Consider the following 20900-nt stretch of genomic DNA (forward strand, 5'->3'; position numbering starts at 1 on the left):
ACTCCCCCCCCCCCCCCCCAACACACAAATTATTAGACATGTGCAAAGACTAAAAATTAATTTCAGATGAAATGAAAAAAAAACTAAAAACATTTTCATTCGTTTCATCAACAAAACACATTTTTATACTATTTTATGGCGTGTTCTGGAGGCAGGGTGACGTCATGCTCCCCGCCTCCAAGATGGTGGCACGCATTCGCAGGCCTGAAGTGTGGCTACCCCTGGTCTAGGTAACCAAAGTCTGCTATGGAATATTGTTCAGCAGCACAAACTGAAAAATAGTGTGGATGTTCGTGTAAAATGAAAATTCTTTTAGGTCTCTGCAAACATGTATTTGAGTGTAATAGACATCATGTATTGTTATCAGAGAAGTGGTGGCTAGTGTGACATGTCTGATAAGATTGCATGGAATGTGTAATAAATATGAAGAGCATTGCAGGCCAGGTATCAATATTGCAGACACCACATAAAACATGATCTATAGATCATCTTGATAAAATATATCTTTTGGATGAGGAAGAAACACATTTAAGTCAGATAAGTCACAAGGCATACAAAGTAAACCATTCACTCATTCTGGTGTACAAGAAAATAACACATTTAAAAAAAAATCAGATTCAAAAAGTGCCAATTAAATTTCTATATATATATTGTCTGAAAAATATGTGCAGAAGATGATCAGGGATCCAAAGCTGCATTTCATTTTCTTATTTGCTTGAAACATGAAAGCTAAAATGTTATTGTTTATTCTAGACAGGTCCACCTTTTTTTGCTCTAGTGTTTATAACCTATATTTCAAATTCCATTCAATACTTGATTATAAATAACAGACAAAACATATTAAATACTGTATTTAATGACAGGACAATAACTGTATTAAACTGAAGCTAAAAGTGCATGTACGTTAATACATTTATTTACATTTTCTATTTTAATTTTGAATTTTCTATTTTTCAAAAAAATATGAAAAATGTTACAGAAGAACTCCAGGCAGAAATTTTATTAACCCTTGCAGTGGGGCTAACTCCGCATTATAATGTCAAGCATTACCAACCTGTCACATATATTGCCTGAGGAAGGGGATCCTGTGTGACCCCCAAAACATTGCACTTGTGTGATATGTCGCATCCATGTCAATAAAGACACATCATATCTGTAATTGGAGTGACAGTGTTACATTCATATCTTGTGCAGTGACGGTGCAATCCGTTGACCACCACTGCACCCACCTGCTTATTCATGGATTGAGCGGTCAGGAGTGCGATGGTTTATGGACTTCTGCATAGGGTGTAATGCAGGAACACAAATGGAGGACAGGGACAGTACTTTGTTAATCCATAACCGGAAGTTGCTGAACAAGGATCATCATGGCAGGATCACCGGCTGTTATTTTAATAAAAAGCTGTAGATTTAAAAATATTGAAAATTACTTTTGGAATTTCACTAACACATTAAAGCTTAAGAGCCCGTTCACATTGAGCGGTTCGCAAATTGCGCGTTTGTCGCGCGATTTGCATTTTGCGCGATATCGCACGATTTGTCGCGCGATATCGCGCAAATGCTTGCATTGAGCAAGCTTGAATCGCGGCTAAATCCGCTCCAAAAAGGGTCCTGCTGTAGCGACACACGACCCGCGACAGCAGGACCCTTTGCCCCATTGAGAAGCATTGGAGAGCGATATTGCGGCGGTAAATTGCCGCGATATCGCGGGAATTACCGCGCGATCAATCGCTCAATGTGAACGGGGTCTAAATTGGATTTGAGTGAGTTGGTTTACTTATACTTTATGTTATTATTTTTTTGTAATGGTACAGTTTCTGTAACACACAGCTCACCGCCAGTATTAATGCTACCACTGTGACGTGCACTTCAGCACTCACAGCTCACTAACCACTATCCATGTTGGGGGTAAGATCTGCAGCCCTGTGCACACAGCGAAGCTCACTCCACTCCCCTCCCCAACATCCATGCCACTGATGAGACTGGTGGCTAGGGATCAGGTTCAGATTTGCTGCAATGATAATTATGCCGCAGATTAAAATTTGCATGCACCAGTCAATTTATGTGCAATTTCTTCAGGTCAATCCTTTTTAAAACCATAACGCACTGCAAGGCCTTTGAACCATGGTCAGCAGGCTTAGAAAGCTCCATAATGTTGGTCATTGGATAAGCCTTACTCTCTTAGGGAGAGCTCAAAATCTGTATAGTAGTAAATCTATACAGTACGGATCTGTGCTATTCTATGTTGTAGATTGCAGTGGTGGGCTGCATTAACTTGTGTGTTCAAAGTCTTATTTACATAACCAGGAGTTAGGACTACTGTAGCTGTTTCAGCAACACGTGTCATTGTTTGCTAGCAGCTGGGCCCCCCTTAGCACCCTTTTTTGTGTCTATTTCTGTATTTTCAAATTGTGTATTTTTCTATTTTAATTTTCTTTGTGCTTGATATAAGGCCAGCTTTCCTGATGTTGCAATATCAATATGAAAGCCACTTCTTCCTAGGTTTAAATAAATAAATACATGTTTGTGTTGCTATGTTTTTTTTAAATATATATATATTTGAGGTGCTTGCTGTCTGGAGCAATGTCTTGATATTTGCACACACATGATAAAATCTGAATTTTTGCCTAGAAAACCCAAACAATTATATATTTTCTGAAAGCAGAGGCCCTGTAAATGCTATTTGCAATTTTTTATGCTGCATGGTATTTGTGGAAATGTTTATCAAACCAGTATTTTAGGATAAAATGCACTAAAATAAAAATTAGTTCACAGAAACAGAATATAATTCATACATAGTTACATAGTATTTGAGGTTGAATAAAGACATAAGTCCATCAAGTCCAACCTATTGTGTGTGTGTGTGTGTATAGGTCCCTGAGTGTTCTCATTCTTAAGAGTACCTGTACCCTTGTACATTACGGTCTCTCAGGAAATCGTCCAAAAGCTTCTGGAATTATTCCAGACTATTTGCGGAAATCACTGCTTGAGGCAGTGAGTTCCAGACCCTAACCGCCTGAACTGAGAAGAACCCCCTTCGCCCCTTGTGTTTGAATTTTTTTCCTACCAGTTTTAGGTGGTGGCCTCTAGTCTTTGTTACGGAATTAATCTTAAAGAGTTTGTTGCTAATGTTGCTATGACTATTGAACATTTTGTACATGAAAATCATGTCCCCCCTTAATCTCCTTACTTCCAATGTAAACATATTTAAATGAAGTAGCCTTGTCTCATAGTTCTGGTCCTCCATCCCCTTGATGAGTTTGGTCGCCCTCCGCTGGACTTTCTCCTGCTCAAGGACATCCGTTCTGTGTACCGGTGCCCAAAACTGCACCACATACTCCAGGTGAGGCCGAACCATTGATGGCAAAATTATAGACCTATCCCTGCAAAACATTCCCTTCTTGATGCAGGACAAGATTCTACTAGCTTTGCTTACAGCAACCTGGCACTGTAATCTCTTCTTCAGTTTATGGTCTACAATAACCCCCAAATCTTTCTCCATTTCCAACTTCCCTAGCGGCATACCCATAATTGTATAACCCATTTGCCTATTTTTAATTCCAAAGTGCATAACTTTGCAGTTATCGATATTAAACCTCATCTGCCACATAGTTGCCCACTCCCCTATTTTATTAAGGTCCTCCTGCAATGTTACACTATATTGGTCTGTTTCTATTACCCTCCCAATTTTGGTATCGTCAGCAAACACTGAGATATCGCTGTTTACTCCGTCCCCGATGTCGTTAATAAACAGGTTAAAAAGCATGGGTCACAGCACAGAACCCTGAGGCACACCGCTAATGACACTAGCCCAGTCTGAAAGGGCACCATTTATTGATACTCTCTGTACACGTTCCTTTAGCCAGTTCACTATCCATGTACACACCCTTCCATCTATGCCCATAGCTCTCAGCTTGTATAGTAAGCGTTTGTGTGGTACCGTATCAAAAGCCTTTGAGAAATCCAGATATACCACATCCACAGACCTCCCTCCATCCAAATCTCTAATTACCCCCTCGTAAAAAGTCAGTAGGTTAGACTGACAGGAACGGTCTTTCCTAAACCCATGCTGATTGTCATTAACTATGCCATTATCCTGAACAAATTCTACCAAGTAGTCCTTAATCATTTCCTCTAACAGTTTACAAACTCATACTCAATTATTTAGTAAAATATAAAAGATGGGGTCACATCGGGTAAATAAATACCAAACCTGTCAAGCCTTAAAATTGAGCGTGAAACCGCAAAAAACTACAATACCCAAAATTTCCCATAGGCAATGCTTTATAAGCTTTTACCGCTCATTAGTTTATAGTTAACAGTGACTGATGGATCTAGAATATTGCTCTCACTTCCAATTCACGGTGTAACAAGCTTTACATCCAAAAAATTGAATGTGTCCTAGGCTTGGCTTTAATCCATGCCTCATTTCAAATGGGGTGCTTTCAACGACTTTTGAAGGTAGTCTGTTCTGTAGGTATGTTGCAGTCATGACTGCTTCTTCCCAGTACTTCTTAGGTAGCTTGGCGTCTGACAGCATGCATCTGGCCATTTCTATAAGGGTGTGATTTTTCCACTCTGCTACACCATTTTGTTCAGGAGTTTATGGTGTGGTGGTCTGGTGTACTAAACCTTGTTACTTTAGAAATGATTCCACTTCTTTGCTGATGTACTCCCCTCCGTTGTCAGCGCGTATAACTCCTGGTTTCCGTTGGAATTTGCTGCTGGACATGGCTACAAACTCTTGAAGTTTTTCTGATTGTTCATTCTTGTGCTTCATCAGATAAGTTGTTGTGTACCTGGAATAACCATCAAAGAAAGTCAGTAGATATCTGTTCCCGCCTGATGTGGGATTTTTCATTGGTACATACATGCCGCTGTGTATGAGCTCCATGGGGTGGATGGTCTTTCTTTGAGTGGCTTGTGAAAGTGGGGTACGTGTGACGTTTGCTTCCATACAGCATTTGCATGTCATGAGCATTTGGCAGGGCAGTACAGTTATATCTCCTGATAAGCCTCTTTTTTTAACCTCCCTGGCGGTAATCCCGAGTCTGGCTCGGGGTGAATTTTCAATGTTAGGAGCGGTAAACCCCGAGCCAGACTCGGGACTGCAGAGAAAAGTGACACTCACCTTGTCCCTGCGAGCCCGCGGCGTCCTCTGCTGTACGCGGCCCGAAAATGAAACTAAAAGCCGGCATCTGACTTTTAGTTTTGTTTTCGGAGAATACTGAATTAAGTTTTACTTGTGTTGAAGAACATTATATCAGAATACAGCAATATGTAAGAAACATATATAGAGAAAAAACAGCTTCATGTGTATCATAGACAAGCATGCACATAGAAAACTAACATTGCACTGCAGCGCCATCTACAGCTCAAACATATAATTACACAAGTAATACAATCATATATATGCTGTTCCAAACATGGAGAACAAAAGTAGCCACCCTCCAGAAGGAAGGACAGTGTCAGCACCAATGCATGATTTGAGCATCTGCAGCTGAGTGATACACAAATAAGATACATTTTTGTTATTAGTTAAGGTACTTGAATGCATTTTTAAGATTTAACTCCTGAGTTTAGTGTCACTTTAAGTGTTAGTGTTTTTTAGTGTTACTGCATGGCATTGCAGTACTGTGCGTTCCGGTGTGAGTGATTGAACTGTGGGTGGGTGGCGCCATTCTAATGAATTGCAATGCAACGTACCTTTCGCACCTGAACATACGGTAGGTGCGATTGCATGGTACGGTGAGTTAATTGCAGGAGACTGTGTGATTGACACACTGTACTAGTGTGAACAGGCCCTCAAAAACACTGACAGACACATGCAACCACAGACACAATCTCACACACTCACAGACATTCCCATACACACATATCCACCCAGTCTCCCTACCCTATGAGAACTGGAGTGGATCCGCAGCCTGGGGTCCTGTGTAGGCTGCTGTGCTGTGACAGAGCTCCATCCATATGTGCACTGCTTGTACAGCTACCTTGCAAGCTCTTTAGAGCTGTCGGGAGCCAGAATGCGAGGTCTCTCTGGTCCAGGCACCTCTACAGGGCACGAGAGGAAGCTATAAACAATGCACGTATGGATGGAGCTCCCTGCGGCCATACCCCCAGCCCACCCCACCTCAAGCTGACGCAGCATATTTTGAATGGCTGCTCAGCATGTGAACTGAGAGTGCTGCGCTAGGGGGAGGCTGAGGAGCCTCTCACCTAGTGCAGTGGAAGGCACACGTCGACCCACTGAACACGGGGTTGCAAACCAACTTTCTGGACCCACCAGTTGAGAACCACTGTTCTATAGTGTATATATATATATATATATATATATATATATATATACACGCACAGTATATATACAGTATTTATTTGTGTTTGTGTTTTACTGTTATGTAGGAAAAGTATAAAAGTAGGTTTAATTGGGAAGGTAAACTGTCCAGCCTGTTAGTTTTAAAACTCAAATGTTGGTGATAGAGAGTTTAAAAGTGTTAGCGGCAGAACTGTTAAATATACAGATTTCATGTTTGGCATCTAGCCCAGTACCGTATTCTTTCAGAGAATTCCAAATCTGTTTATACAAAGTAGACAGCAGTTAATGAGTAATCTGTGTATCTGCCGGACGCACAGATCTGTATGTGGCTTTCCTTGAAACAGCAATCTCATTTCTGCACATAGAATCCCAACCCTCACATTCAGAACACGTACCAGCATTGTGTTTATGATAGCATGGAACACATTGACTTCTGCTGAAAAGCCACCTAAGGTAAGTGATCGCATATATTGCATTGCTGACAAATATTTTCCTCTTATACGTTTAAACATATGATTTGGCAAACTTGTTTAAAAGTTCTCCAAAGTAAACTGATTTTTTAAAAAGAATTGTTTATTATTTGTTTTGTTAAAACTGGTGATAAACAGGAATATCTTGTAGAAAATTATGATTGTGCTCTGGTGGGCCCCCACAGTGACAAATGCACCCAGCTCCTGTGATTTTCTGTTCAGTAAGTGTGCACCCAAAGGGGGGGGGATTAACAAAGGCTGGTCGTGAAAACAATACTCAAATTTCTATGTGCCTGCCTAATTAGCGTTTCCTGCAACACATTGATGAAAGTGGCACTTGTTAAAATTGTTAAATTGTCGCATGGTGGTGGTGGTGGTGGTGTGCTAGATTCCAATGTGACAACATTTTGATGCAAATCTAAGGTAGTCTTCTGCTGGGAACATCCTAAAAGTTCTCCTTCTCCCCTCCTTCCTGCATTGCTGCACCTCGCTGGCCGTCCAAACACATCCCCCTCATCTCCTCGCTGCAATGCTGATCATCGCTGGCACCTCTCCTCACTACACTATTTACACCCCTCTGGTAATGGTGTATATTTTAAAACTGTTTCTAAATTAGGACATTGGTGCAAGTACTACATTATTTTGGCGCACACGTTTGGACATTTATAGAAACTGTTCCGTACCAATTTTAATGTGATTTGTTACAGCTGGGGCAACAGCACCTAGAATTGGTCCTAAATCATTTGGCGCACAGAAAATGCACCAATATGTACACCACAAAAGTGATGTATTTCCTTTTGTTAATTCACCTTTTGTGTGCATTTTCCCCTTTTCCGATGGAATAGAGAATGTCTCAACAGAATGTCCAATTTATTTCAAGCGTGCTGGGGAAAGTCTTTAACAGAACACAAACTTTTTCATGCTGTTTTATTGTTGAGTCAGTTGCTACACAAATCTGTTTGTGCATTGCTATGTATTTAGTAGTTTAATAATATAACATCAATGTGTTGCCTTGAGAAAGGGACCTTGTGCGGCCCTGTAACGTTGGCTTATTGTCATAATTTGCAGTAAAAGCAACTTTATTTGCATGCCGAATTGCTGAGTGTAGTTAACTTAAGGCCCCATTCACACCTGACCGTTTTGTAGCGCGTCCTACGCTCGACGAACGCGCTACAAAACGGTCAAAAAAATAAATAGCATTGTAGTCAATGGTATCGTTCCCACCTGTCCGTATTTCCGCCCGTCCCGAACGCACTAAAAAACGTCCCACGCCTGAAAAGGTCCCGCGACTACTTTGGGCCGTTTTGTAGGGCGTTTTCCATTTGGATACAGCCAAGTAGCCTTTGGAATCGCGCGACGGTCGCGCGACTTTTTTACCGCGAATCGCGGTAAAAAAACCGCGTGACGGTCGCGCGACAGACGCGCATATTACAATACGCCTAGGTGTGAATGGGGCCTAAATACCATCTGTTGTGGTGATCACAATCACCATCTCCATTACCATTGGTCACAACACTTTATGGTGTGCAGCTGGGATCTACATTGATTTATAATATATCAAGTTACTGCCAAGCCTATCAGTGTCCAATGACATACATATTGCTAACAGCAACACAAATGTAAAAATTTAGTGATTTCTACATTGTTAGGCAGCATGGGTGCCTAGCATTCTTGCCTATCACTGCTAGGTTTTCCCATGTTTGTCTTAGCTTTCTCTTTGTACTCCAGTTTACTCTTACAATCCCTAAACATGCTGGTTGGGTAATTGGTTTCAAAAAGTCAACCAATATCTGTCTGCATGGCTGTATTAGGAACATTACTCTGGAAGTCTATTTACATGGACTGTTGTAAATGGTCTATATTCTCTGTCAAGTGCGGTGGAATTTGTTAAGAGTTATGGAAAAAAAATAAAAGTCTCTTTGAATCAAACTGTTACCTGTCTACAATAATATGACATAATCTTTTGGGCTTCATTTACAAAATGTTCGCCCCCCTGTTTATAGCTGGGTGGATGCCATTTGCAGAGCACTTGCACCCCAAGATGGCACTGGTGAGTATAGGAAATTCCAATACTCCTCATCACCATCTAGGGCAGGGGTGGGTAACTCCGGCCCTCTAGCTGTTGTGAAACTACGAGTCCCATGAGGCATTGCGGGACTGACAGCCACAAGCATGACTCCAAGAGGCACAGGCATGATGGGATTTTTAGTTAAAGTACAGCTGGAGGGCCAGAGTTGCCCACCCCTGATGTAGGGGCACTAGTGCAGTGTGAAAAGCATCCGCACGGCTATATGTTGGGTGGAAGTTTTATAAATGAAACACTATGTGACAAAATTGCATGAAATGATTGTCTTTATCAAATAATAGCTAGTATACTACTATATATTTTTCTAAAAAAGAGACATTATAATGGCTTTCGGTCAATTTTATTTTATCTTTTTATTTATAATATGTAATAAGTAATTAGTTTATCTACAAGTTAACAAACTGATCATTCATTTCATTACTTTACTATAAAATCTTTATCATACTAATAACATTTAGTATGCCTCCGGTATATTTACTTTTCTGAAAATAATGGGCTTTGATGATGAAATATCTAGCAAGAGAGGAGATCTGATCTGACTCAATAAGCTTTGTGTGTTTTGTTATTTAACAACGAATGGTAGGACACCAAGACCAGAAAACAGTAGGTCCCCCTGCACTCCTTACAGCGCTTCCGGTCCAAGTGAAAATAGTGGTGCTCGCAGTGACAATCACGGATGGCGCCGTGTACAACAGTCAATGAACAATAGAAATTACCAGCACTCTGTAAATGAAATTCAAAAAAAGTCCATTCATTTGGACTAAACATCACACATATCGCATAATCCCATTATGATTATGCGATATGTGTGACGTTTAGTCCAAATAAATGGACTTTTTTTTATTTCATTTACGGAGTGCTGGTGATTTCTATTGTTCATTGGTAGGACACCAAATCGCCTAGGCAGTTCTTACCGTTCACAGCATAGCAGAAAAATGACTCAGATGTAGTAAAGGACAGACTCCAGGGCACACATTTCTGGCTCGTAAATATGAAATATTCACATGCAATATTTTATATTTAGCTGACTGAAAATGTAAAAAAAATCTAAAATATGTTTTAGTCAGAATTTAGGGAATTTGGACAAAAAAGTGTAAATTCTATTAAAAATAACTTTCTAACTACAGTATGTTAATCTATCTTTGAAGCAACCTTAAAGCCCTATTCTAGGCACAAAGCAGTTTTTCCCACCCACCCACTAACTCATCCTACAAGGCTTCTTTTCCCCTTACCTTGCAAAGTCAGATATACTCACTTGAGTCCCTCCTCCAAATCCATTGCTGCTGCTGCTTCTGGATGTGGGGACCGCAAATCCAGCGATGTGATGACTTGAGTCCCTCCTCCAAATCCATTGCTGCTGCTGCTTCTGGGTGAGGAGACCGCAAATCCAGCATTGTGATGGCTTGAGTCCCTCCTCCAAATCTATTGCTGCTGCTTTTGGGAGGGGGACAGCGAATCCAGCGATGTGATAGCAATTGAGATCGTTGGTCCCCCTCCACTGACATCGGAAAGCTTCTGGATCCTAAGAAGACCCTGGCTGATAGACATCCAATAGGAAATGCCCATGTCATGCAGGTGCTGACGTGGACATCTGAAGAAGGACCCAAACAAGAAGTAAATAGAAGAGCAGAAGACTCGTGGCTGTGATGTCTAGTAGCCGCAGTATTTTAGAACTTTTATTACTTAATAAAGGACTTTTAGATAGGGATTTTTTTTGTCTGATCCTCTGATCCAGTGATCAGATATAGGGAAGTGGAAGGGACCATTGAGTGGATTTTTGAAATGTATGCTGGAAAGGGGATTCAGCATTTGTATACGTTTGCATAAATAACTTCTTGATGTGTCACAATACACACAAGTAGCATAACTTTTCAAAAAAGCTGCACCTTTATTAATTAAAAACATAGACCTTGAACTCCGGTCGATTGCTTGTGTTTTGGTATGACAGACGTATCTTTGAAGAATGATGTGATCAGTCTTCTGCAAGCAGGAGGAGGCATTTCCTCATTCTCTAATAATCTTCTGTTTTCAATCACTCAGACAGCACACTTGAACTTCCTGGCGGATGACCAGATAAAAGCCAGCAGAAGGGGGCTGATCAGTGTCCAGCTTGTGACTACTTACAACCAAGAACATAAAGGCAATTACACAGGCAGCAGGGTGGATATTGTACCACCCGTGGGCTGGCATATTAGTTTAATAAGTAGATGCTTGCATAGATGAAAGAACAAAGCTGACTCCAGCCTTCTTAGGTCAGGTTCACACCTAGGCGATTCAGATGCCGAGCTGTTTTTGCGCTATTGTAGCGCTTTTTCGATTGTGCGACCGTTCATGGAAAACCACGCGCTTATCGTGTGGTTTTCAATGCATAGAGATGTCTATGGGACCCAAATCGAGCGACAACCGCCAGAAAATCGATCCTGCACCTTTTTGCGCGACAGGCGATTTTGTCCGCGCCATAAACCGTAAAGGTGTGAACAGACTCCATTGACTTCAATGTGAATCTGTGTTTTGCACGATATCGCTCAACCCAATCCGCGCGAGAAATCACCTAGTTGTGCCTCAGGAGAAAGAAAGATGCAGGCATTTTCTGAGGGTCGGTGCACACCTATGCGACACCACACCACGCGGCAATTGTGCACGATTCCACATGGATTGCACCGCGGTCAGGCGTCGTATAGGTGTGCACCGATCGCGCTGTGGGTGCTATTATTTTCCAATGGCACTCCAGTCGCGCCGGGCGGATGGCTTGTGCCTTTTTTGTGCGATGCACGACGCACGGCTGTTTTGGCCGCGATCGTGTTCAGAAGCACAGGAGGAATCGCGGTGGGAAACCGCGCGATCCGCCTGGCGCAACTGGGGTGCCATTGGAAAATAATGGCACCCACAGCGTGATCAGTGCACACCTATACGACTCCTGGCCACCGGCAATGTCGCATAGGTGTGCACCGGCCCTGAGGGAGTATTGTAGTACTGTACCTGCAAGCATTACACAATATTCTTTGGGCCCCATTCATCCCTGCAAATGGGTCCGGATTGCTGAGTCTCATTAATTCCTCTTCAAAACTCATGCAATCTTCTGAGTCTCATGGAGGAATTTGTGACTCAGCAATCTGGCCCCATTTGCAAGTGTAAATGGGACCTTAAAAAAAATTACCCTTAACATGAATAAAGATATCTGAGGCTAGGCCCACTCTAAACATAAAACGTCTGAAAAATCTTGTAAACCTTATGCTTGTATGGCTATCTTTAGATTACCAGGATGCCATTTTATTATATCTTCATATATACTGGATGCTAATAATCGCAGTGGAGGAAGTTCAGAGATCTGGATTGTATTTAAAGCTGGCACTTGGCAAAATTGCATATTGCATTCAGTGAATTCAGTACAGGGTTACACATCATTACTATAGAGAGCAATAATGGGTGTTGACAAGCAAGCCCAATGGAGACTCTATGGAGGTTTTAAAATAAGGATCAGCTTCCCTCATAGTGAAAAAGAATGCTGCATACTTAAGTATGTGTACCTCTTAGCATCCAGATTTACTTTGGGGTCTATTCACAAAGCTACCAAAGGATCTAGCCGTAGCTTTGGCTGATCCTTCGGGTAGCTTCGGCCCCAGCACCCCTGCGGTTCAGGGCTGCTGTATGGGCTATTCACTATAGCCCGTACAGCCCCCGAAGTTGGCCGAGGGGCTCAGTCGAGGCGAAGGCATATGCTTCGGCTCGACTGAGCCCAGGGAAAATTTGAAGGTGGCCGAACGGCCGGCCGACAGCCTGCTTCTGACAGCTGGGCAGAGCCAGCCGTCATCTCACGGCTGGCTCCGGCCACTTGCAGAGAGATCAGCGTCCCTGGTTACCAGGTAACCAAAGACGCCGTTCTATAATTACACTGTTCTGTGTGTAATGACACAGACGCCCCTTTCTATTTTTGTTTTTTTCTACTTTTTCAACTGTTTTTCTATTCTGCTTGGTACCACAGAGGTACCAAGCAGAATAGTCAAGCTGAATGCCACTAAGCGGCATTCGGCTATTTGCTCACTGCTGTTCGGCATCTATGAGAATATATGGCGAGTAGCCTGCCGGAGGTTCGGCTCAGCCGATCCAGATGTTAGATCGGCTGAGTCGAACTCCTTCGGCACTTCGGGTCGGCCCGAACATGCTGGGCATGTTTGGCCGACCCAAAGCCACCTGATGTATGGCTGATGTCAGCCGATATACGGCTGAAATCAGCCGTACAAGCCTGAAGTGAATAGCCGAACAGTGCCTGCGGCAGCTTTGTGAATAGACCCCTTTATTTGCAAAACTTTAGCCAACATTTCCACTGGTTGACTTATAGGGGTTAATTTATTAAAGTATAGTATAGAAATTTCCTATACTCATCAGCACCACCTAGGGGCGCTAGTGCAATGCAAACGGCATCTGCTGGGCTACATGTCGGGCAGAAATGTTATAAATATAAAGTGTATGTCAAGTTAAAATCTCGAGTTCAATGGGGAAGGATTGGAATCTCTGTCCAGTTTTTACTGTTAAACACTGTTTGACACATTTCACTCACTTCCTCTCCTGCTGGCAACAGTTTTACGCAGGAAGTGAGAACAATATTGCAAGACACACAGGAAGACACAAAAAAGCAATAAAAAGCTTATAAGGATTCTAGCCTTCCATTAAAGAAAAGCATTTTTTTCCCCGTGTTGCTGTTGAAGAGTTTACCTCACTTCCTGTCTGATAAGTAATAGGCCAAGGTATCTTGGCCGTGTTTGTGGGAGGAGTTGCTCCGGCTCTCCTCCCCTTAAGAAGACCCGCCCGCCCTTCCCCAGTTTCTATCATTTTCACTAGAGCGTGCCCACTTATTTGGCACGCTGACCACAAAATCATGGCACACATCAGGTGGGTATCAGTAGGGGTCATGAAGATTCGGAAACCGAAGTAACTCTGACCACAAACATTGTTAGCAGGACAGGAAGTGAAGGAAATCTCTCCACTACTCCTGAATAACGGCAAAATCCTGCCATGGTTTTTAACCCTTCCTAAATCTATCTAAAGCTAAGAAGATATATTTTGGCTGGGCCTATGCTTTAAGATTTGGAGTATTTCCCGTGAGCCAGCTGAAGATGACAGCAAAACAAAGCAGTTGATAAACTCAGCTCTGCTGCTGACTTCAGGAAGAACATCATATTTTCAGCTGACCTTGAACTCTCCCTTATATGTTATTGCTATTACTCTACCTGCATAAAAGGGCTGGGTCACAAGAAAAAAAAAATCCCTGTATGTATGGGAAAAAGTCTTTACCTTTAACAAGACCTTTAGAACCATTAAACAGCTAACATGGGCTATACTCTTAAAACGATGAATTATTTCATACAAGTTTTTCTTTCTTTCCTCAGTCATACACTTAATGCTGCTCATTTTATTACTATAGTAGAACCAAATAAGCTAATACTTACAGACACATTTTATTGATGGGATTGGTGTAAACCAGGGGTGGGCAAACTCTGGCCCTACAGCTGTTGTAAAACTACAACTCCCATAAGGCATCGCATTATTCTCACAGCCACAGGCATGACTCCTAGAGGTAGATGTATCATGGGATTTGTTGTTTCACCACAGCGGGAGGGCCGGAGTTTGCCCACTCTTGGTCTAAACATTGCTAGATTAAAATAATTTAGCTTTTTAGGTTTATGCTGACTTTGGTCTAGTTTAGTGTTGCACAGCAAAATTATTTGTTGGCCCTGTCCACCCACTAGAAGAGTATTAGTACAGAAATCATAACTAGTGAAATGTGAATAGAAACAGTTTTTTTGCACAAAATGGGAACATTTTAAAGGTGAAATTTCACCTGCTTATATTTTGCCTTGAATGGTTTCTCTCTTTCACCCTACTCAACATGCTACTGAAATTTTCATATAAAACCTTTGCTTTTTCATTACTTTACCTTATTTTAAATCCAGTGATCACTGGGTCTCTGTGCTTCTCGATACAATGCAGGAAGATTACTATGGCTGGTGGGAGAAGCCAGCAGGGTGCTGTATATAGCTTTCTGAAAACATCACAGCACCCGGGATTGGTACTCCTTTCAAGAGTCCCTAGTCCCCTTTCAAGCAGTGAGCTTGCTGTTTGGAGTTTAAAACAAAGTGGATTTATCCTTTAGGCCCCTTTAAAGTGGACCTTTACCCCCCCTTCACGAAAAGTCACATTAGCATGCAGCTCTGCATGCTGATATAAAATCCTCTTACATTCATTAGTTAAACAATCTCAGGGAAAGGCATTTTCCTTTCCTAAGATGATGTGCATGGTCACATCTCTAGTCACATGTGCCAGAGTTCCAGGAAGTTAAGGGAGAGCTAGTAGTCTGCCCTTAGTTAACATGCCCACTGTTAGAAGACTGGGGAAAAGGAGAAATAAGGTATGCAAAAAAACACGAAAACCTGCAATTACCGAAAAGTATCTGTTTGTCAATTGTCATTACCAAACTAATTTTTTGAGATGAGAGAAGGTAAAACTATTTAGATCTTTATAAATCCTAAAGGATAAGTGCACTTATCCTTTAGGCCCCTTTAAGCTGATGTCACTGCTCCGTCTCCACACAGAGATGAATACTGACCAATTTCCGCTGGGCCTGGCCCCAGTTGTTTGTTGACATAATGCGATGTATGCAGCAGGACGTCAAGAAGAACCCGGAGTCAGGCATATCGGAGATCGGTGTGGGGAGGGAGCAGTGACATTACTTTAGAGGGGTCTAAAGGATAAGTGTAATTTGTGTTTAAAGATTAGATTTATATAACCCTCTTGAATTTTACTGTCCCTCATTTCAAAAACTGATTTTATTCTTTATGACCTTTAGGGTTTGTCTTATCACAGTCAGAATACTTTTCTATTTTGCAACACAAATGTATTTATTTTTCTCTTCCTGATTTAGAGGAAATAGAGGAAATGATAAGAGGATGAGATAGTAAAAAGCTAGAACAAGATGAGAGAGAGCGAGCGAGTGAGGAGAGAGAGAGAACAAGAGTGAGAGAGAAAGAGAGAACGAGAGAGAGAGAGAGAGAGAGAGAGAGAGAGAGGAAGAGAGCTGGGTCCTTCGTTTATATAATCTTTCTTTAGACTTCCTGTTTGGTCTCCTTCAAATTAACTCTCTTTCATCTTTAATCATCTTTTTCAGTTGGAGCAGCAATTATAAAGTGCTACAAGGCATAAACCATAGCCCAAAATAAACCCAACATGTTTCGCCAGTGAAGGCAAAATATATTTTTAGCAAGTGGCTGTTTTATGTTATTATTGCAGTATTTACCTTTGAATAAATGCGGATATGTCTTTTACATTTTTACATGCTTGTAATAATCATGTAATAATGATGTGTTTTTTTTTAATGTAGACATTTGTAGATTAACTGCTTGATGAGCCACTACACTGATTCAGCCTGCCATCCTAACAGCTGTTAACGTTATTAGCCACAAGGGGAGGGCATTGTTTTCAATTAGTTAACCAACTCATAGGGGTTGTTTTATAACACGTGCGCAGCGCTAATTACTGCACTAGATGGAGCTGAGGAGCATAGACATTTCCTATGCTCCTCTTCTCCATCTAGTGGCAGTAATGCACTGCAAACGCCCTATAAATCAGCACTATAGACTTGCATCTTGAAAAGAAACAGTAAAGCTCAACCATTCCATAAAATAGAGCCAGCCTGCACAATAAATTGTCTGAATATTCACTTCAATTATCCAATAATGTGAATAGCAAATTCCTTTTTACTTATTTTATCTGCACAAGGCGGGATAATTGGAGTAAATATACACACAATGTAATATGTAAAGATTCTCAACTCCTTTAGTAGATCAGGCCAAATGTTCAGGAACCATTGACTCTGTTGAGTTTTGATCTAGTTTCTGCTCATTAAAAAAACAACAATGCTAAAAAAAAAATTCTCGTTGTATGAGTAACATTTTGATGTTACAAGTAAAAATAAATATTTGATAGTAAAGGTTATATATGTTATCAGCTTCCTGTGGGGTTTAGGAGAAAAACCTGTTTATTTTGTCCAGTAAGTACAGATGATTCTATTCACTGTGATAGAAATGTTTCAGCTGGTTATTCATTAAAAACAGGATATACTGTACACACTAATTGATGCAAAGTAAACAATATGTGACATCCTTTATATCAATGTAATCAGTAGTAATTCTGAGCAGTAGTAACCGCTTCATCAAAATGTGCTGAGGACACACAACTAGTACACTGTATACAAAATATCTTTTTGAGTTATAATTAAAATTGTAATTAAGAGGTTTTTTTTTTTTTTTTCTGCTTGTACTTTATTATTTATCTTATAACTGCATATTGTTGCATGGGCATTGTGTGGAAATTTGCAGCTGCATCACTGCTAACGAGCTAGATATGAACCTTTCATAGTAGACACTAGGGAAATATATTTGTTTTCCTGGTGTTTTCACAGCTCAGCTACATGTACCATTTATTGGCAAACTGAACTTTCAAGTAAATCAGTTAAATACATTCAACATGCATCAAAACAGAAGGTGTGCAGGTCTTACAACTGGTTATCTTTAGAAAGTGTGTGGAAGCAGTGAACTCTCTGAAGAGGTCCTATATGCCCCTCTTCAGAGATGGACCTTTATTCTCTGTGCGGAAGCAGTGCTACCTCTGAAGAGGCCCTACATGCCCTTCTTCAGCGATGGACCTTTGCTTTCTCTGTGGGAGCAGTGAATTCTCTAAAGAGGTACTACATGCCCCTCTTCAGAGATGGACCTTTGCTCTCTGTGTGAAAGCAGTGAATTCTCTGAAGAGGTCCTACGTGCCCCTCTTCAGAGATGGACCTTTGCTCTCTGTGTGGAAGCAGTGAATTCTCTGAAGAGGCCCTGCATGCCCCTCTTCAGAGATGGACCTTTGCTCTCTGTGTGAAAGCAGTGAATTCTCTGAAGAGGTCCTACGTGCCCCTCTTCAGAGATGGACCTTTGCTCTCTGTGTGGAAGCAGTGAATTCTCTGAAGAGGTTCTGCATGACCCTCTTCAGAGATGGACCTTTGCTCTCGGTGCGGAAGCAGTGAATTATCTGAAGAGGTCCTACATGCCCCTCTTCAGAGATGGACCTTTGCTCTCTGTGCGGGAGCAGTGAATTATCTGAAGAGGTCCTACATGCCCCTCTTCAGAGATGGACCTTTGCTCTCTGGGTGGAAGCAGTGAATTCTCTGAAGAGGTCCTACATGCCCATCTTCAGAGATGGACCTTTGCTCTCTGTGTGGAAGCAGTGAATTCTCTGAAGAGGTCCTGCATGCCCCTCTTCAGAGATGGACCTTTGCTCTCGGTGTGGAAGCAGTGAATTATCTGAATAGGTCCTACATGCCCCTCTTCAGAGATGGACCTTTGCTCTCTGTGCGGGAGCAGTGAATTATCTGAAGAGGTCCTACATGCCCCTCTTCAAAGACGGACCTTTGCTCTCTGTGAGGAAGCAGTGAATTCTCTGAAGAGGTCCTACATGCCCCTCTTCAGAGATGGACCTTTGCTCTCTGTGTGGAAGCAGTGGTATCTCGGAAAAGGCCCTATATGCCCCTCTTCAAAAATGAACTTTTGCTCTCTGCATGGAAGCAGTGGTATCTCTGAAGAAGCCCTACATGCCCCCTGCTGACTCTAGCTAGAGCTCTCTAATTAAAAGAGAGAGCAAGAGCCCTTCTGCATCCTGGTGAGGGACAGTGAAGCCTCTGCAGAGAGTTCACTGATTCCACACACAGAAAGCAAGCGTCCTTATGCATGCTGGTGAGGGACAGTTAAACCTCTGCAGAGAGACCACTGCTTCCACACACAGAGAACCAGAGTATAGTTCCCTAGTGAGTCTTTCTGCATGCTGGCAAGTGCAGTCTTTTCTACTGCATTCTACAGAACACCAACTGTAAGACTTTGTACACCTTTAGTTTTGATTCACCTGAAATGTATTTAGCTGATTAAAACTGAATGTTCATTTGGGCTTTAAAGCTCAGACAAGAGAAATGTTTAAAGATGTGTACATTCTATGAAGAGTTGACTGCTGATATATTTCTCATGGAAAATATATGACTGTTGTGGGAAGTAGAATCGATAGTTCCTACACTCCATATGTATTTTGTAGTAGGGAAGCCTTTTGCATTCATTCAGCGTCCTTGAAAAGGAGGCGGGGCTTGCCAAAGATAAAAGGTGCTTTACCATATAGTAGATTTGGCATATTTTTAAAATCCCCTCCCTTGGTTTTCTGTATGCTACAGCTCTGTAATGACAATCCAAGGGTTGTAACAAATAATGCAGAGGAAGACTATCTGGTATATGGTAAGCACCAGCCACACTGTGTAAGATTACTAATATGACATTTCTACTATTGAATATAATGTAATATTCACATAAAAACAACTTCTTGTAATGGAAACGTTATTACAAGTTTTCTAAGTCACACTAAAATCAACTAAAATAACATAGTTGTCACTCATTGTAGGGAATATGAACTAATCTGTGAGTTTTAGGACCCTGACCCTAATAAATAAATATAGGTTCTATCTCTGAATAGGTATAATACACTAAATTGTGCAAAAGTATGTAAAAGTTAACCCGGTTTCATGTTGTGCTATGTATATACTACAATCAAATGAATATAAATTCATATGTGAAACATCTAGACAAAAAACATGTAGGGAAAGCTTAGAGAAGAGTAGACCCCCATATTGTACATATGTACTGTAATCACTATCACACCAAGAAGGTATATAAAAGAAGAAATAAACAAACAGAATACACATGAGAGGTAAAACCAATAGAACAAATAGAGAGGGACAAAACCAAAGAAGAGGAGGATACTAAGCTGATGGGTCATAAAGGGACAAGGCCACTATGAATGACTATGGATTACAATATCTATGACATTTTATTGGGTGCAGGAACATGTAATAAATGTCCAGTGGAACATTACAGGGAAGCAGACATGTGTAGAGGTGAAGTAGGCTGTCTGTATTTAATGCAAAGGAAGTAGAAGTCATTTTCATTTGTAGCTTTCCTAAACAATCTATCTTTATATCATTGATCTGCAGCCAGCATCCTTAAAATATCAGGCACTAAATCTCGTTCCCAGTTTGGCTAACATTTCCTATGTGCTGGATTGGTGGCACTGCTATAAAATGATAGTAATTCTCCCATTTCCGGTGGCACCACAGCTTCCACACCCTCTAGTGACCTCAGTGTCCCTCAACCTTAAATTAAATTGTACAGTTTTAATCTTAGTAATGTAATATCATCTATTGTTACTTTTTGGTTTTGACTACCTTTTTTACATTGGGCCCTAAGAAAATTCCTTAATTGTAGTGACATTTTATCAATGATATGATTAATTTGTTCTTAGTGACATCTTTCATGCGCATTACTGTGATGTTTTCTATATTTTGTAGCCATGATGAAGGGTGAAACTGGTTGGCCGCCTCATGTTATCCCTTTGCCATTTGTCGAATTAGTAAAATACATTCTTGGACTCCTAAAACATTTTTGGTGCTACTTCTCGCATATCTACACATATATTTCCCAAGCAGGGTAATCCCCGTATTCAGGGAGAACTCTATTTTGTGGGCAGCAGCCAAACCTAGTCCATTGGGCCTAAACAAAGATTTCCTACCTAACAGCTAAGGATCTGGGTCCAGCACCCACTTCCACTTGCATACTAGCTCATTGACAGGTCACATTACCAAAATTAGTTTCTGTAGAATCCCTCTTCTCCTAGGCTTCAAATGTTTGAAATACAAAGCAAGAGATACAAAATGTCATCTACAATTTGGCCAATTACGGCTAAGCGAAATTAAGCTAATGCCTACGAATAAATAAGACAGTCACATCTCTGCTAGGAGAGAGTCTGAGAGTCGGTACACATATCTATACATACATATATACATATATAGTCTGTGTGTGTGTGTATATACTGTATATCTATATAGATACATATATATAGATATATCTATATCTATATATAACTATATACATTCCTGTTAACTATGTGGGCCTCATTT

At 41.2% G+C, this 20900-nt stretch overlaps 1 protein-coding gene across 1 annotated transcript in view; it reads left to right on the forward strand.

Annotated features, from left to right (window-relative positions):
* The first annotated feature begins 6663 nt into the window (after positions 1-6663).
* The window catches only part of NR1H4 (nuclear receptor subfamily 1 group H member 4), a 61246-nt gene continuing 47009 nt past the window's right edge, over positions 6664-20900 (forward strand). Inside the window, exon 1 of the mRNA XM_018556635.1 lies at positions 6664-6769. The gene's annotated coding sequence lies outside the window, so the exon portion shown is untranslated. The remainder of the gene's footprint in view (positions 6770-20900) is intronic.

The sequence above is a fragment of the Nanorana parkeri genome, unplaced genomic scaffold (genome assembly GCF_000935625.1).
Source record: "Nanorana parkeri isolate BGI_ZX_2015 unplaced genomic scaffold, ASM93562v1 scaffold244, whole genome shotgun sequence".
Lineage (NCBI taxonomy): Eukaryota > Metazoa > Chordata > Amphibia > Anura > Dicroglossidae > Nanorana > Nanorana parkeri.